Source organism: Aulonocara stuartgranti (genome assembly GCF_965226115.1).
Source record: "Aulonocara stuartgranti genome assembly, chromosome: 6".
Lineage (NCBI taxonomy): Eukaryota > Metazoa > Chordata > Actinopteri > Cichliformes > Cichlidae > Aulonocara > Aulonocara stuartgranti.
Window position 1 is genome coordinate 33,603,380 of NC_138944.1, and position 19,911 is coordinate 33,623,290.

The following is a 19,911-nucleotide window of genomic DNA, read 5'->3' on the forward strand; positions in this document are numbered from 1 at the left end:
CCTATTGCCACTGTACTTACAATTGCAAAATACTGCTGACATGTTGCCATTCTGTGAGCTGGGAAACGGAAAGAGGGGAAAAAGAAAAGAAAGCAAACCACGAGAAAAGCTTGTGAAACAAGAGAAAAGACCTTGCAAGACACTGGTGCAACTCAAGAGCCACACTTATGACACCTCAGATCCGCCTCCAGCGGTGTTGCCATAGAAGCGTCACATTCGACAATAATAATAATGGATTGGATTTATATAGCGCTTTTCAAGGCACCCAAAGTGCTTTACAATACCACTATTCATTCACTCTCACATTCACACACTGGTGGAGGCAGCTACGGTTGTAGCCACAGCTGCCCTGGGGCAGACTGACAGAAGCGAGGCTGCCATATCGCGCCATCGGCCCCTCTGGCCAACACCAGTAGGCAAGTAGGGTAAAGTGTCTTGCCCAGGGACACAACGACCAGGACAGAGCCCAGGGATCGAACCGGCGACCTTCCGGTTACAGATGCGATTCCCAACCCCCTGAGCCACGGTCGCCCACGACGAGGCCTCTGAGGTGCATCAGTTTCTTCTTTGAGCGGATTTTGGTGATTTGATTTCACCTGAATAAGAAGTGCGCAGGCTCCAACCCTCCAGAGCAACAGTTAAGTGTTTTGCACATACTTCTGCTGGATGGCACCTCTGTGTGTAAGGAGCTGGTCACCTGCCCTGAAAATTACTGGTGAACTGCCAGTGCTACCCCTCAGCCTGCTAAGTAGGCATACCTATGGTATCAATTTCAAAATCCCACAGCACCTGGTTCTCTAGTTATCACTTTCACAAGATTTTCAGAAAACGTACTCCGATCTCGAGGTCAAGCACCGAGATTGGACCTGGTCCAAGATTTTTAATAGTTGAGCCTCTGGTATCAATATGAAGCTCCTACGTCACCTTGTTTTCACGTTATCACTTTTGCAAACTTTGGTGTTGCAACGATAATACCCGATTAGAATATGAGCGCTTCATTATTTACCCACTGATATTTCTCATGTCGTGCTGTTGTTCTATCATATTAAAAAAAAAAAAACATGTTCTTTCTCGATGCCTCTTTTTTCCCCCCAATTTTCTTGTAGCAGCAGACGTGAGGACAAGCATCCATTCAATCCTTTTAGCTCTACATCTGGCTCACGTTTCCCTGCCAGCGTCCACCTTGACCATCTGGAGAGAGGAGCAAACCGACTTGCATCTCAAGTGCTCTTATCTCTGACGACCCCTTCTTCCCTTTCGTCAGCCCAAAAGCACCAACTGGAAAGGTCAGGAATGTAGAGGCAGAACGGTGTGTGTGTGTGTGTGTGTGTGTGTGTGTGTGTGTGTGTGTGTGTGTGTGTGTGTGTGTGTGAGGAAAATGTCAGGCAACCTGAGCTTCTTGTCAGCTGGATGTGCTTTTGTGCCGTGCTCCTTCGCCTGCTAGCGCTCATGCTACTCTTCCCAGAGATGAGAGCGCGCACACACACACACACACACACACACACACACACACACACACACACACACACACACACCAACTACTATGAACATTTTTAAAGTTCCCCCAGCTGATACCTCATTGTCATTCTCCTTCCTTCCATCCTCTACCACCTCTGTCTTCCTCTTTCAGCTCTGTTTCAGGCCTTTAAACATAAAGTCTCCACTAGTTTCTGCTTCCCATGGCGGCCGGGGCAAAAGAGAGAAAAAAAAAAAAAAGGTTTGCAAAGCTTAACACATCAGCAGCTAAATCCTCAGAGCTCCCTGCGAAGCCATTCAGCACATCAACTCAACATGGCACATTTTTCATTATCGTTACCCTGACAAATCACCAGACAACACAACAATGAACTCCAAGGTGCGAGTGCTCCTGGAACACATTTTATTAATAGGTAATGTGCAAACAAAGTCAAATGATAATAATATATTGCAAGGAAGGAAATTATGACTGGTTCAGTCATCGGCTTGAAACCAAGTAGCAGCAGATCATGATGATGTGTCAGATTAGCTCCAAATTCACAAAGAGTTTCTGCTACATTTTCACTCTAGACCTCTACATGAACCTGGAAATGACTTATTGAAGACTGAAAACCTGGTCAAGTCACAACATGAAGGTATGAATACAGCTGTTGTGCATGAGCTCAGTGGAAACAGCCAGGTCACCTGGTTCGAGTTTGCACTCCGGAGCGCCATGACGAAGGGAAATAACTTTGTTTTACACATCTTTATCGAAATATGTCAACTAATATTTTGCCATGTGACTCGGGCCTCATCACACCTAGGCAACGAAATCGAGTTTTATTCTGTCGGCAGATGGAGGTGGCACAGCTTTCCTTCTTTAAACTATTGTCCACATAAAGACCGGTGCTGACCTTTTAAAATTGCCCTAGTTTGTCTCCGCCCTTTCACCGTTTGTGACATCTTCATTTGGAGAAACTAAATTCTTCAAACATCACAGTGTTGAATGAGCATCTACTCTCAGTGTAGGGATAACGTCACAACAGCGATGCAGCCAAAAGCTGACTAGTAAGGAACTCGAGAGGGGGAATCATTGCAGAGATGGCAACATTCCCACAAGCACATATATACTTAACAAAAAGCTAAGCCCTGTCATATATAAGGACATACACAGATTAAAAACAAACACTAGCTCTACATCTACTTGGCTGCTGCTTCTTTTTTGGCTCATTCTACAAAATCAAACTGGAGCAGATGGCTGTCAGGGGTTTGATGAACCACTTAAGGCTTCTGCCTTGCTTTGCTTGATTGAAGGCAAGTGGAACATTTTATTTTGAAATGCAAATGATCTCACTCTCTCTCTGCCTTTTTCCTGCTTTAATGGAGTGATTGCATTAGAAGAGGGAAGATGAAACTCACTTCTCTCAAGCATTCCCTGTGCTGGAGCACCGACAGTTTCACGAACCCATGTAAGTCTGGTCTCGCAAGAACTTTAATGTTTTTGTTGTTTTGTGGTTGTTTTTTGAGCACAGGCTAATTAATAACTACAAAATAGATTTTGCTATTCGTGACTGTACATTGAAAGCTTTAATCTCGTGAAACTGTGACATGAATTGTAAGTGTGCGTCTGTTCGCTGGAGCAACATAAAAAAATGTTTTGTTTGAGGGTTTTTGGGTTCCTAACTCCACCGTAAAACATCAGCTTTGCATAGATTGCACGCAGAAGCAAGAACATAGGCAAATGATATATCCAGCCAATCCTGGCAACACACGTTGGGTGCTATATTTTTAATGCCAAATTACTGAGAGAGAATAAAACAAGCATGTGCAATTTGTGCCCACAAGCCACCACAATCCAGAAGTGATGACCTGCCACTGATAAGTCCTGAAAACCCTTTCTGTTGAGGTAAATATAGCCCCTCGTTGATAGACGCAGAATGTCACTTGGGTACAACCCTGAGTGACGGGAGACAAATTTAAAAAATAAAATAAGCAAATAAGCAAACGGTCCATCAGGCTTCTCCACCTGCCTCTGGAGAGAAAAGTGAAAGGAGGGAGAGGTGACTGGCAGCTCATTATACTCTGCAAGACAACCTGTTAATGATACAGGCAGTGGGTGAATGTGACACTCAGCTAGCGCCTTACCCCTAACTAAGATGGGAGAACATGTAATCACGCACACACAGGCAACTAAAGCAGACAAAAATAACACTGGAAATTTGGTCATTTTCTTAAGTAACCATCAGACTAGTTTCTGTGAAGGCGTAGCTGCTTTGGGACAGATGCTGCAGGCAGTGCTGAGAGCATAAATTAGAGATACTCGACTGACCGGCAGAAAACTCACGTGAAGTATATTTAGGCACAGATGCACTGCTCACGCCTGATAAACAAATGAAGTCCAAGTTCCTGCAAATCGAGCTGTTGTATAGTTGCATGTGTGCCGTTTTGCATACATAAAAGCCACTGAAACTGAAAACTGAGAATTGGTAGTTTTGCTCAGCAGAAAGTTTGATTTTTAGAACGCTCGAGCCTAACGATAGCTGGCATACAGTTAGCCAGTAGCGTCCCTTTGCCGATTGGACGATAAAACCTCAACTTGATCCTTCATATCTTGAAACTGGAGGTTCAGGCATGAATTTCGATGTCTCTCCACAGCACGTGAACACCCATGACTCCTTTTCTCCTCCACTTTGTAAAATGCAGTTAGTGAGAAGGGAGATGCCATTCCCAGCAACTGTATAGAAACACAGTGGGTGAACATGGCGGCTTCCGAAAATCCCCAAACCCACTTCTAATTTTATGTATCAGCTTGTTGGAACATATATAATTATGTAATTAAACACTATTCTGCGTATATCCACAAGTACAATATCCAACTTTACCTTTAAAAGAAACATTCTCCGACGGGTGACCATGAACAAAATAGATTTTTTCTCTCAGCTCTCTCCGTGGATGGACTGGATGTTTCTATCGTGACATCACCAGATATCATTTTTCAGTACATTTGCTGGGCTGGGATAAGCAGCCAAATCTGATTAAACCCTGGATGACCGTCCTCTGGGATTTGCGATTTCTAAATCATCCATCAGCTCGAGCTACCTGTTCCCAAAACCAAACACCTGCTTCTGACTCTATTCTTAGTTTAATAATAACATTTGTTGCTCCCAGTTCTTTTTTGTTTGCCATCTGCGTCCCATCTGACTATTTATGCCCGGAGGTTTCATGAACTGAGCCTCACTTAGAGTTAAAGCCAGTCTATAGCCTCGCTGATATGAGAACCTCTACAGCTACCCCAGTTGGAAACCCACTGTATGATAAATCATTCAAATAAAACCATCAGAGAAGTTGAATTACCTTCTTTAGTCGACGTACTCGCAGCCCACTGAACTCTATACGCTGACAACAGTTCACAAACCAAAGCCTGTGACTTATGCTTGCTGACAACAGTGTGCTGCAAAGTTTCACCTCTGAAACACACCAGCAGCCCTCCACTTCACTGCTCATTCAATTTCCTGCTCCTTTGCATTGCTTACATTTTACATTTTCTGGCACGAGGAGAAGAATAAGGTTCATTTCCTGGATCACTTCTGTTTCAATCAACCAGCTGTATTAAATGCAGAAGGAAAAGCTTCTGCTCCCCAGCAACCAAGAAGGAAAACAACATTCCTTTAACCTTAAAAAGGTTCGTGGCAGAAAGGACTCATGTGTGAAGAGTGAAGTAAGAGGGGTGGGTGGACTTCTTTAATGAGATTAATTAGCGCGAGTAGGAGGGGGACAATGTAGGAGACAAAACGTGATTCAGTGGGGTGAAATGAGTGCATTCTTAACATGATGAGTTTTCTGCATATAGCAACTCTCGCTTTGACGAAGGTCAACCCACCTCCATTGTTCATTTTAATGTGTCGCATTCATGTATATGTTATTGAGTGAGTGTGCATTGTGTTCATTGATTCGCTGCAAATGAAGTTTCCCGTTAAGGCACAAAGAAAGTTTTGAACTGACAACGCGACAACAAATTCTTGAATTAAGCTGACAATGGCGAGACAGTCCATCTGGTTGAATTGCAATTCGGTCTGAACACACACACACACACACACACACACACACACACACACACACCGATAGATAAACTGGATCGTTTATACACACAGCCAGCCTCTCTCTTTTTGGATAAATGCAGCATTATGTGCCTGAAACAGTGAGGGGTACATAACAGTCGGGGCTTTCCTCCAACTTCATGCCCAGTCAATGAGTCTTTAAGAGCAAATTATGGACATTCAAATGTAACACACATCACTTTGAATACACAAACACACACAGTTCCTGTTTCTCATCAAGTCAAATTGCTCATAGATAAGCAGCAATAGCCAGAACGGTTTAAAAGTATGTTTTAAATACATCCTCTGTCATAAGGCATCTCAGTACAATCTTTTATTTTATGCTTAAAACTCGAGTCCGATTGACCGAAAGCTTCAGACTGAGGTTGACATTCAGCTTTCTAAATGTGTTGGCAACACGAAGGAGAGTAGAGTTTCCTCTGGTAGGCAAACATCATCAACACCACGACCAGGCTGAAAGGCGTTTCTCCCACGTGATATTTTTTGCCAATACTGATAGCAAATAGCTAATATCAGTCAATGTTAGCTTCCAAATATATCAGTCAAAGGACCATTATTCAAACAGAAGAGTACATGCACGTTTTAATGTAAGAGATGTATTACTGCGGAACAGGAGTTGGGGAGCGAAAGTTGTGCGATGATCACTCCAGCTTTTAATCCAACATATCCTATTATTGGGAAATGTTCGTCGGGGAAGTGCTTTCTTACTTCAGCAAGACAATGCTAAGACACATTCGGAGGTAATCTGAAAGCATGAGTGCGTATTAAAGAGCTCAACAGCCAAGTGCAGATGCAAGAAATCATTTGCTGATTAATGAAAAATACAATCCTTCACTGACAAAAAACAGTGATGGCAGCTTGATAATGACGACCTGCAGAGTCAGCACAAGCTGTACCTCAGTCAGGGAAAAGGACAAACAAAAAAGGGGAAGCAGCTTGTGACAGGAAATAAGACGAGAAAGGAAATTTTGAATACATGTGTCACAACAAGTTTCTGATCAGACGCGCGGCCCTGTGATCGGAGAACAACTGCGCTTCTCAATTTAATATGCCAAACGTCCTCACAGGTCACGAGCAATACTTATCAAAAAAAAAAGAAACAAGCTTGTATGTTTCTGGTGTGATTAAGTCGAGCGGGTTGGCTTGACCCAGGCGACCACAGAGCAAGATCCTTCATAGCAGAGCCTCAGTGGAATAAACAGCTCAGTAAGCATCTGCTAATGACTGCGGTAATCTTGAAACTAAGAATCAATGCTTGTTAGCAAAAGCCTCTGCAAGAAGTTGAGTGAGCTTCGTTGAGATGTTATGGTTGATGTCAGAGATGTGAACGGCTGCTGTTATTCCTACTTTTTGTGTTTCAGGTATTCCGTACTGGGAAGCCTCTTTTTAGATATTCAGATAAAGAGCAAAGACATCATGAAAGTGAGTGTTGCTGGGAAACAGGTAGTGGGTCCTTTGTTGAAGAGGAAGCTTCCACCTGTTTCACCCCAGCTCAGATCCATCTCGTGCAGGTTGCATGTGTACAACACCAGAAAAAGCAGATATTTTCTTAAGCGAACTGTGCACAGCACGATTGCATACATGCAGTTATTTACGACCACTTCTACCACCTAAGTGCAGCTTTATGTTTTGCAAGCTAATTTATATTGTTGTTTCCGTGTGGGTCAGAAACCCACAGATTGTGCTTCACAGTATCAAAGAACGACAGCAAAAAGAGGTCGCATTTCTGCATGACACGAATATAGACGTGTCAGAGCATATGTGAGTGTGAACAACAACACATCTAAAAGCATGTGTCCGCTTAAGAGTGTGTGTGTGTGTGTGTGCCCCCAACCTCAGTGTACTTTTTCCATCACACCTCTATTAACTCTTTTTGCCATCAGCGTAGATCCATAATATCTCCATGTCTCCTGCTCACAGCCATCAGCAGTTCAATAACACAGTCAAAATTAAGGTTGTTTTAAAAAAAAAAAAAAAAGGATTCTCAGATACTAATAAATATCAATTTTACCATCAGATTAGACACTTATTTGGAACAGCCGATATTAAATCGGACGATTCTTTTCAGAAAGGATGGACGTTCATATTACCAGCTACACGTGAAGCCAATCAGTCGCTTTTATTACTGATATAATCTTTATTCACGTACTTTTCTAAAGGAGAATGCTCAAACAGCGCTACAAAGACAGACATGCAGTGGATTAATTAGTTTCATTTAAAGTACGTCATATCTACGTCAAGTGCAGCATATCTGTGGTGATCAGAGGTCATGCGCTTTTCCTTTGTGCCATCTAAGTAAGCAGTGAGGGGCTGCATTAGTTTGACTACATTTGTTTGACAAATCTTATGTAAAGGAGATTGTGACAAATGAGTTGATATGCGTGATGTTATTTTACCAGTTTGAAATGAAAACAACAAAAACTAGGAAGGAATCAGTTCCCTGGAACACATTTATACTATTTTAAACCTTAAAAACTTCCAGATGCTCAACTTCCTCATCAGAATTCTTCACTTCCAAATGAGACGAGTGCTGACTTCTTGCTTTCATTTATGATAAGAAAACTTTGTCGGTTGAACATTATCATGTGTGTAGAACATTGACTGTAGTTCAAAATTCAGGCTTTTTATACCTGCAATAAAACAAAACAAATGACCTTTGTCAAATATTGCAACTGCTGTAAGTTACGCCTCTGTTTAAAAGGAAGGTAGGAGGTCAACAAGCTGAGAGATCATTAATAGATAACACAATCATTACTGGGTAATACAGTCAGCCCTTTAGCTTCAAGTTAAATTCTAATATCAGCACTGATAAGCCTGGGACACTTTACTATCAGGTTAGCCACTTATGTGGAGCTGCCAGCATAGAATTGTACATGTTATAACAAACAGTGTTAATTTATTGGGATAAAACTATTTTTTGTAACTAAAAAGTGTTAACAGTTCTCTTAAAGTTAGACGCTCAGGTTTCATCTGGACAGAAACAGTGGCAGTTTACATTACCAGCTACGCATGAAGCCAATCAGTCGCTGGTAAAATCTTTATCTTAGTTATATTTTTTAACGTTTTTCCAATAGAGACACATGCTAACAAGCCTGAGACAAACTGAAAGGCAGTTTCATGAAGATTGGTCCAGTAATCTAGGAGGAGATAAGGACCATAGATACACCAAGGCCACTCTAAATGAGGCTTTATTTATCAAGCACAAATTCACAACAGTTGCCTCGAGGTGCTATAAAGACCCTCCAATACTGGAGAGAAACCCCAACAATCAGATGATTCTCTATGATCGAACTCCTGGGTAAAGCAAGAAGGAAGAATTCCCTTTAACCAGGAAGACGCCTCCAGCAGAACGAGGCTCAGGGAAGGTCAGATGTCTACCGTGTATGTGAGGTGACGAAGAAAGGAAAGGGGGGGAAGGAGAGCATTGAGAAGAAGGTGAAATCTCAGTTAGATTTCCTCAGTAGACTCAAAGATAGATCAAGTTTAGCTAAATGGCTCTAAGAAACCAAAGCACATTTTTCCTGTGCACGATTTATTTTTCCTCCAGAAATAGCAACACAAGTAAAAACGAGTCCTTGTCTCCAACTCTAAACGAGCTCTTGATGCTAAACTACTGTCAAAACAACAGACTTCCACCAGGACACCAAGAAAACTGACTGCATTCCACGTTGTGCTTATGTGTCAAATGTCATATGAAGAATCTTAGACATAGGCAGACGCTGTGTGTGTGTGTGTGTGTGTGTGTGTGTGTGTGTGTGTGTGTGTGTCTCTCTTGACTCAAAGACAATAAAGCCCATTCAACTCTGGAACCACCTCCTGTCTCTGAAATAGTGCTGTGTCACAGCTGCTGGTGGGGAGGGACTGTGTGTGTCCGAACAGCCACAAACACATACACAGAAAACTTAAAAAGCCATCTTTGAATTTAAATTACATCAATGTAACCAGCTCCAATAAAAAAAAAGTAATGTGACTGCATCAGTACATGTAAGATTTTTCTAACATAATCTCTGTGTAGCTTAACGATCCTAAAATAACAATAGGTTGACGTGCACATTCAGGCATGTCACACAGAGGCTGAAACTCAGTTTGACTGATAGAAATCATTTGCTAAAAAAAATTTGTTTAACTTAAAAATAGATATTTTATCATAAGGCATGGTGTGCGACCTGGACACGCAAACCCCCGAACACACTGGGTCTCTCGCACAGCCTTTCTGCACAATCTGTCCTCCCTTAGCTGCTGATAGATAATAGTTGTGGTCCTGTGACACCCATTTCAGCTTTGTAGGTATGTGAAATCCAGTGCAAATGGGAGTGGTGTCAGTTTACGCAACCTTGACTGCACTTTGTGCGGTAAGCATTAAGAAGCATTATAAAAAAATAATAACTTAAAAAAGGAGACAGGAAGCGCATGATTGTTGCGCGGGGGGTTGCTGTTTCGCTGGAAACGTGCATCGCACTGTATAAAATCCATGGGGACAAAAAAAGTTTAATCAGTACACTTTTTAGCATAACTGTAAGACTGATGCTGTACATGTCACTTAATCTGACTTTGCTGCATTTCCTCTTTTTGTAATTCTTAGGAAATTAATTTAAGAATGTCACAATCGCAGGACAAAGCTCTTCTGCAAAGGTATTAGCTGACATAAGCCAAAAAATAAAGTCATAAAACAATGTATTTAAGCTCTATTTATGCACGCATAATATATACCATTGTTAAGGTTTTCTCTCGTATCCTGTGTTGGGATTCCCAGAAGATCATGTCACACTGAGATTGTCTGCGCTGTCAAATTTCCCAATTTTGAACATATGGACGCCAGATCAGTTTTACATTGAAGTGTTTTAATTTTGGTCCAAAATACAAAAAACAGTCCTGGTCAAGACCAAAGCTTACTTTAAAAAACATTACATTTCAAATTAAATGTATGAATATTTGTATGGATATAAACATCTGGAGCAGCCTTTATAGTGCAGCTCAAATATTGGCTGATAATTTACCGAAGTGACTGTTTCAGAAGGGCAGGAGTCAACTGTGAATACGTAGTTTCCAGTTTTTAGCTTTACTTTTCTTTAGGGAGGAAGCAAACAGCTAAATGGGAAGCAAACAGCAGAGTTTATGGTTTTATAAATTACTCCAAAATTAAACGCAATTTAAGAAGAACAGTTTCTTAATACACCTTTTTGAATTCATTTAAGTGTCTCGCTAGAACATGGTTTAAAAGGGTAATGCAATATCTTAAGGCAAATTTTGTCAAATTACTTTTTAATTTTAGTTAACCTCAGTCTCCGTAACGTGTGTGCATTTGAATACAAGGCTTTTCATTTCTACGTAATGCTACTTTTAAAAATAGTGTCAAGAAAACTCTCTACAGGTGTAGAGCAGCAACAATATTTATAAGAAAAACCCAAAAAGTGAAATACACAAACCAAGAGCAGCTTGAGAGGCTGCCTGGGTGTACGGGGGGAGAAAATACATTTCCTAGAAGTGGATTAAAAATATTAACAGAAAAGATTTTGTTCCCAGTAAAACCACAGAAACCTTTAGCCAACAGTAGTGAAACTCATACAGACTACTATACAGCCAACTACCTTCAGAAAAATAAATTAAAAAAAAAAATTGCTACACAAGGTTATAATAAAACTTTCAGAGTATGTTTATGCTGAAATTAATGATAAATGAATAAAAAAAATGAAGGTAGAGTTTATGGTGAACTGCTAATGTCAGTGAAGTTCAGATTGCATAGCTAGCTAACACTAGCAGGCTAAGGCTCAGCGGCTAAATTACATCAACTATGAGCAACACAGGGAAATTTAACAGTAAAGGGTGAAATGGGCTTTCAATTCTGAATGTTAAGATCTTTACAGCGTGGAGAGTATTGATAAAACAAAAAGGAGTTTTGTTTAAGTTTATCAAAAAACAAAACAAGCACGTTTCAGTTGTACGACTTCATCAACGCTACCAAAGTAGACTCATTAGTGAGTTCCAATATTTTGCTAGTAGCAGTAACATGAATGACCAGAGTTACAACAAAAATGACCACACGTATAAGCCACATTCAACCGGGTGGTACCACTAAATGCTGTAAACCCTTGTGTACCCCTGCTGCTGTCACTACCAGCGGTCAGCGGTGAATACTATGGTTAAAGCCACGGATGAAACTTTATTAAAACATAGACAGCTTCTCTTTTTCGGGTAATTAATTAGGTGACTGGATAAGTTGTTGTCTCAAAGATTGTCAGACACTGATCTATGTGCTATGATGTGGAAAATGTTATAAATACATAAATTCATGTTTTAATTGAGAACTAATTATTTACTTTGTAAGACAAATTTTTGAATATAATCATTAAAAATGCTTAGAGTACCAAAAAAGAAAAGGTACCGCTGGGTATCGATACCAAATTCCAGGTAACGGCATCAGTTCAATTGTGAACAGTACCAAACCCTAGTAATGTCACTACCACTTACAAAGCAATAATGACTGTGCTGCTAAATGGTACAAGATACATTTGGCCATTAGGTCTATACATCACAGAATCATGATTCTTCAGACATGCATGAGAGGGGTTTTTATGCTCCGTACTGGATGTAAGAACACTGCCAGGATTTAACCAAAGACTAAGTTTAAGTACAGGATCTAAGAACTTTTTTAATGAGGCCCCTGGCCTCGAGCTTCCACGTGTAGCTACAGAATACAAAGCAGCAAGCTGCTATCAAGGCTTTCCTCCTGGCTGCGGTGCACCGAGGGTGGGCAGGAGTTTGGAGATACACAATGAATAAACAGTAAAATCAGGTAGGAGGAAATCCACTGAGATTCAGTGAGGATAACAAACAAATGACCTGTGCACACACACACAGTCACAACATCCAGCAACATTTCTTGAGCAGCTTTAAAGAGGGGCTTTCCTGGGCAAACTGAGGTGAAGTACAGCTTTTCCAGCCTCCTGCGGCATTGTGTCTGTGTGTGTCTGTGTCTGCGCGTTTGTGTGATCGGTAAGCACTGGGCCACTTTCCCAGATGAGATTCTGGGCTGGAGGATAATCCTGATGAAAATGTCTTTGCTTGTCCTCTCCCTCTCATTCTCTCCATCCATTCAGCCGGCCGTCCATCCGCAGACAAAGAGTTGGCCTTCATCTTCCTCTCCCACCCTCGTGTTCACGTCTCACCTCCCTCACATTACTGGTGACAGCCTCCTCATTGACGTACGCATCTCTCAACAGCCAAAATGATGTGATGTGATAGCCATGCGTCACCCTTACAAATCTCATTGAATCACCGGACTGCTTTATTTGTTGGTGAATATGAATCATAATCCCTTCCTCCATCTCATATCTGTGGCTCTAATAGCCTTTTTTCTTGTTTGTTTCCAGTCCAGCTAGGGCTGTGCGATATGACCAAAATCTCATATCCCGATATAAGACGTTCCGACGACGATATAAATCACAAAAATGTAAAATTTTCTGTAAATTCTGTGAATCTCGGGCAGCTCGACTTGCGTGAAGTGTTTGCAGCTGGGCCTCGTGTACCTGGAGTCGAGTGTTTTAACCGATGCATGAAACTATACATTTTTAGACGCAAGTTGTAACGGCCGGCGTTTTCTTTGTGAGTATTTATTACACGTTTATTACAAATAATCCACCACGCCCTGACAGACCTAAGGCATGTTTCGGTTGAATTTACTGTTCATTAGGGCTGCCACAAACGATTATTTTGATAGTCGACTAGTCACCGATTATTTTTGCGATTAGTCGACTAATCAGATCATCATCCATTGGACGTACAGCTTATTGCACCAGCAGCATCTGGTCTTATATAACTATCATTAGCTTACAGCTTGAAGTGTTTGTGCTAACTAAAAATAAAGACAAGATGGTAGTTTATTAATTTTTAATGAAATTTGCAGATTGTTTCGGTGAAGTTTAATAAACTCCTTGCTTTCTAAAATATAACAGGACACCGGAGTATATTCTCCAGCGTCTCACACTTCTGATAATCAGCTGTCTGCTTGACAGTTTTAGCTGTGCAAAAAACTATAACTTTAATCTCAGCCAAACCGATTTACTCAGGAACAAATAAAATACTAAAGAAAGCCAAACAATAACATTTTTAAGTTATCTAAGTGACTTATATATATGTTTAACCTGACTAGCGAAAGACGGCGGTGGGTTTGAAAACGATTTGCCGGGAGTCCGGTGTTCTCACGGCTCTAGTTAGCCTTGCCCCCGCCTAGCTAACGAGCTAGTGGGTAACAGACGTCTCCGAAAACGTCGGAGTGCTTTTGAAAATATGTGGTGTCTTGAATAACTGAGCAGTTATTTGAGGTTTACACAGCTACATTCTCGCCTGAAAATATGTTAAACGTTTATTTTGTGACCCAGAAAGAATAATAAGAGTAAAGTTAAAACTAACTAGCTGCCGCCATTGTTGACAGCTGCGCTATGAATTCTGGGACACAGCTTCTTCTTCTTCGGGGTTTAACGGCAGCTGGCATCCTTGTACATGCAGTGCTGCCATCTTCTGTTTCAGTCCGTTATTACACTCTTAAATCCTACTACTCATTCCTGCGTCCTTTGTGATCTTACAAAGCTTCAAACGATGCGTCGACTATTAAATTAGTCGTCGACGATTTTAATAGTCGACATAATCGTGACTAGTCGACTAATCGTGGCAGCCCTACTGTTCATGTACCCATGCTCAAACATTCCAAGTCGTAACTGAGCCTACGTTTTCTATATTTTCCTCTATATAAAATGGTAAGTGGGACTAGTAGGAATGCATACACTGCAGCGCAACAACACACGTAAAGATTGGAAACCCACTCGAAGAATTTTGACACATAATTATTACGTGTGGTTTTCTCTGTAATGCAAATGTGCACATATGCATATTTGACCTGCATGACATTAGGGAACAAAAGTGACCCCAAGGGTCAAAATAAAGTCACTGAAATGATGAAACAGTGTTTGCACACAAAGTGAGTTTTTCACCTAAATACACAGATGTCGTTTAATCTGCAAAACCGCCAAAACTGTGCTTACCCAGCAGAGAACTCGATACTTTATCTCAACTTCCTCTTTTTTGTTCTGGATAGCCAAATGCAAACCATCTGGGTCCACAGCACAGGCAAAACACACAGAGACATCTCTGCATATTCATTTCTGACCCAGGCATGAACTGTGCGTCATTTCCAGCTGGCATACAACTGACACCCACCCCCATAAAACGAGTGGCAGTGGTACATTCCGGCACTGCAGCCTTAATAAACACACATGCCAGGCTGAGGGCAGGTCAGGACCATTTCCTCACCTAGGTGGGTCTCCTGTCTCCACAGCGTAGACGTGGCTGTAAGGTGACACTAAGGTGACCGAGCATGGAAGAGGGTAGGGGAAAAAACAAAAAAAAAACAAAACAAAAACAAGAAAAACAGAGAGGGCGAGAAGTGGGTGAGAGAGAAAATGGGGCGATGAAGAAAAAAAAAAAAAAAAAAGGAAGCGATACATGCTCAGGGACAAACAACTTCTATTTTGGCCTGCCGTGTGTGTCTGTGTGCAAGAGGAGGGGTGAGGACATGAGGGGAGAAAGTGCCTTTTTTTAGAACGGGGGAGTACCAACCAAACAGTGTGAGGTAAGGGACAGACAGGGGAGAGAGGGAGAGCAAGCAAGAGAAGGGAAATGTTGCTCCTTTGATGGTCAGTACCATCCGTGACAAGGAGCAGCGGTACGAGGAGTGCTCTTCATACACCCACACATACAGCCCAGCCGCACTCAAGTTTGACCTGCCAGAGCAGAAATCCATATTTAATCATCACAACAAGCACCCTAAAGACCCTGCCTGGGAGACAGAGAGTGTGTGTGTGTGTGTGTTTGTCTGTGTGCGCGCGCTTTTGAAGGAGGATTTATTAACTAGAACCAGCACTGTATTATAAGTCTGAGCTTTAAAATACAGCATGAATAATATCTCAGACTCTGTGAGAGATGCCCGTTGGTACAATATTGATTAACACACTTGAGAAGAACAAGTTGTTTTTTTTAATTAATCCGAAGATTTGTTCAGGATGAAAGCACCTTCAGCTTCTCGTAAAACTATTTGCATCGGAAATGAGTACGACAGCAATCTTTATAGGCTAGCAGATGTCACAAGACAAAGACTGCTGAATGCTGCTGTAAGCCAAAGCAAACAAAGGCAGAGTAAGCGCACATACGACAGCGAGCAATAGTCGGGTCTCGGTAAACACAAAGCTCAGAAGGCTGATAAGTCAAGCCTTCAAATTTTCATAACCGGTGAGCAAGACTCATATATGCTTGAGAGACCTTTGTACATGCATACAACATATCATTATGATATTTTGTGTGGTAACATTGTATCGATACAGGGACACCAAATATCACTATTAATGATAACAAGAGGGCTCGTTTTACCTGCTAGGAAGCAACCTGTCTGCAAACAGTTGCATTCTTATTTGGACTGATTGCAATCACTCTCAGAGAGATGGTCCAGTGTTTGCAAATAATCCACCAAATTGTAAACACAGATTGCCAACATGTTGCCATCAGTGTGAATGAGTCTGTCAATGAGTACAAGTTGGACTCTACTTAACTGTCTGCATGCTGGTTGTATTCTGGTTATATTTCTATTAGTGCTGTCAGCGTTAATCTCGTTAAAGTCAAGTTAACACCATAACCGCATTAACGCGGCAAATCCCAGTTAGCGAGTTACTGCAGATTGCCCCGTGCGTGGGGTTGCATGGCGCCACAAAGTTTAACTTTGTGGACAATCTGTAGTTGGAAAAAAGCTGATAAATTGTAATATATGTTTTGCAATACACAGTATAATCACAGATTATTAAAAACTGCAATAATATCGTGAAGTATGTAACAATTGTGCGGTGTCTAATCTAATGAACTGGAAAAGAAAGACTTGCAGAGCCTGCAAAGCATTTGATGAACTCTAAATAAACCAAGTGATCAAAAATCATCTGACAATACATAAAAAAAAAACTTTTGCAAAATGACAACTAAAGCAAACTAAGGCTGTGTGTGAACGTCCCATCCTGCACTCGCTATCATGAACCTATCACCATCAGGAAACACTGCCTTCTCTGTACGAGGTGTGAAAGTTACCACATTAACACTTGCTCGTCACTTTCAGCACAGCAAATTTACTGCACGCGTAAATTAACAGTGGCACGCAAAACAACCACCGCGTGTCTTTCGTGGCGAGTGAGCTCTTTTTCTAGTTTGCAATGAGATTAAAACAGACACACTGTGGAGGATCCAGAGAACCGAACATTCATGATCCGTAATTAGATACTGACAATACTCGTTGCCATGAGCGCAAATATGGCATGCAAACACACAAACACACAAAAAAAAACAGAAAGAGAGAAGAACAAATATTGTATTATGACTGTCTCTGTCACTGTGGAGAGTTTCTGTGAATGAACCTGTAAGAATTACTAATATAAAAGTGACCACTGAAAGAAGGCCGCGCGACAGGCCTACATCAGGGATGGCAAACTTGTTTGACATCGTGGGCCACACACAGCCCACTTTGATCTTAAGTGGGTCAGATGAGTGAAAACGCTTCCTTCTGTTATTGTAAAGATGTTTAGCTACTCAATGAGTCCCTAAAATAACATTAAAGAAGATTTCAGCAGCGCATCTCACTTTTTCTACATGACAAATGCAGAAAATTACAGCAGTAGTTCTGGCAGCTCAGCGCCCAGATTGTCCTGTATTTATGAAACAAAGTTTTTAGTGATTCATCAACAGACGGTGAAAAAACAGAATCCTCTGCGTCATTTAAATGTCACGTTGCTGCTTGTTGCCCATTATTTATTTCCTGTCAGTGTGCATTAACGGCCACGGTGCAGCTCTTTATCAACAGGAAACGCTGTAAAACGGATTCAAATGCAGCAAAAACTCCACAAATTTAAAACCACCGGTGTTTTTATTTAATAGACCTGGCCTCGATCACACACACACACACACACACACACACACACACACACACACACACACACACACACACACACACACACACACACACACACGATAGCTTCTCAGCTCTCAGCATAGAACACCAGAGCGCCACCTTTCACCTGTTGAGCTGCGAGATGTTATTTTTATCAGCGCAGCTCGTCGCGTGACAGCGACAATGGCGGGAAAACTCTGTAGCTGTTTGTTCATCCAGGCATCAAACACTCCCCGACCGTCTAATGAGGACTGGGAACACTCAAGCCTAAGGCGAGGTGGGGGGGTGCACCTTCCCACTTCCCCCAAATACCCCTTCCCGAGTGCTGTCTTTAAACACTTGATCCTGCAGCACATGTGGGCAGAAGGGGCTGATCGTGATGCAGGTATGTGCAGGAGATCTGGATTAGATTACACTGGATAAACACATGAGAGGGATTCCAAATCAGCACTCTCCTTTTTTATCCACGTTTCATGCAACGCTCAGTCTTTTCTAGGGCAGGGTCTGTATGCACATGGCGTGAAATAAGATGTCAAACAAGGAAAGAGATGTATGTGTTTGTCAGACTGACTCTCCAGGAATAGTGGGAGCACAGCCAGCAGGGCCAGCCCAGTGAGTGAGTGTGTGCGTTTGTCTACAGATGCCAGATCAGAGGTGGAACACAGCTCAATTCCCCCAGCAGCAGCAGAGGCAAGCTGTGCACGTAACCTGCTAGTGGGGTGAGCTCAGTACGATCTTCACATCCTGGAAGCTGGGACGACTCCAGCTTGTGCACAGCACAGATTACAGCCATGGCGGTAATGATGCAACATAGATATTGTATGATCCAGGTACATTTACACTGATTATTTTGAAGCTTTTCCTGCCGTGTTGCTGAGTCGTTTACCCGCCGGCTGGAGGAGACAATGGCTTCTAACTGCTTTAGTGCTCGCCCTGTGCCTCAGCACTGAAAACAACGCACTCACAACAAACGGAATAAAGATCATGTTAGCAGTAACTGCTGGGACCAACGTGGCCTCCAGGATAATTCGGCTTCCCTCAGCTCCAGTTTCATCAGCAGCACTCCTCAGTGTGGAGGTGAGCTAGAGTTACTCTAAGCAGGAGCCAGTCATCCTTTACATTCCCTTCAACATCGTTCTCCATTTTAAACCCGCTCAGCAGGAAACTTGCTTCCCCCAAACGAGTGATGGCGACCGGGATCCATTTACATTCATCCAGCAGCTGCTGAACCGGGCTACAACTGTTCCACTTCAGGAGCGTGCAGAAAATGTGGCACGGGCTAAAACTGCATGCTCCAGAATCAGAACTAGTTTCAGTTGCAACACTTTTTGGTTACCACTTTTGACACTTCTCACTTCATCCCTCACTGCACATGCACGCGTTTCTCAAAGATCCCTTCAAGACCCGTTTCAGATCACTTTGAAAACAGCTCTGCTTAAACGGCGCAACATTCTGGACCCCGGTCCACCTTGCAGGCCACTTTAAAAAGGGGGCCTGAGGAGGCATTCACACAAACATTTTTCAGGCTTCTTACCTCAACCCGCTCTGTGCCCTCACACACGGTCACGCTGAACTGTGAATTTGTCACTTTTTGCTTTCACTTCTTAGGCTGAAACCCAAGAAAAGCGGAACTTTTCAAGCAATCTGTGAAAAAAAAACAAGAGGTCGAAGCAGCTGCATGTGCAGCCAGCTGTTGGGCATCAGGAAGTGACGATGGTGGCGGCGAGTTAGCGCATGAACAGAGCTGGCAGCAGGCAGCTGGCCTGCTTCATGCTGAGTGCTAATCAAAGCTCTGTTAACTTGGTGAGCGACTGATTGGCACTAACATGATCACACCTGTTGGGCACACCCACTGCCAGCAGCTAAAGCAACACATGCAGGTGGCTCCACCCTAATTCTGAAAATAGTATTCCTTTGTGTGTGTTTTGTGGGTTGTTGCACTACCCGTGTTTACATCCACTCTACTGCAATACTAGAAAGCCAATCCTAGTGAACAAAAGTCAGCCAGCTCTTGCTTTGTTTGGGATTTTCCTTCGTTCATGCAAATCTGTCTTCACTGCCCTTTTGCTGTCCTTCAGTGGCGTTCGCACACTGCAGGATATCAGATGTCCGCCTCCATCTGCTTATAACAACAAGACTGGTTTGTGGCCGTTTCCTGCACACATTCTCGCTTTTTAAAAAAAATTCTTATTACAAATTTCAGCGCATTTGACTCAAGAAGCAACGGAGAGGCTGCCGTTTCCTTCTGAGATTCGAGAGCGTCAAAATCCTTCTCGAACTTGATCTGCAGTCAATGCAATATTATCATTACAAGACATTTGACTCTTGGGCGAGTTGGCACTAACAGCTGATTTCCTAACAAAA

General features: G+C 42.2%; 1 protein-coding gene across 7 annotated transcripts in view; it reads right to left on the reverse strand.

The window, feature by feature from the left end:
* mgat3b (beta-1,4-mannosyl-glycoprotein 4-beta-N-acetylglucosaminyltransferase b) overlaps positions 1-19,911 on the reverse strand; it is a 64,088-nt gene that overhangs the window by 35,266 nt on the left and 8,911 nt on the right. For 3 of the 7 annotated variants that reach the window (XM_082535076.1, XM_082535073.1, XM_082535071.1), the window contains exon 1: positions 19,082-19,299. The exons of 3 other annotated variants lie outside the window; for them this stretch is intronic. The gene's annotated coding sequence lies outside the window, so the exon portion shown is untranslated. Of the gene's footprint in view, positions 1-4,809; positions 4,825-19,081; positions 19,300-19,911 lie in introns of those variants that run through there. One more of the 7 variants, XM_082535074.1, reaches the window with a different exon arrangement.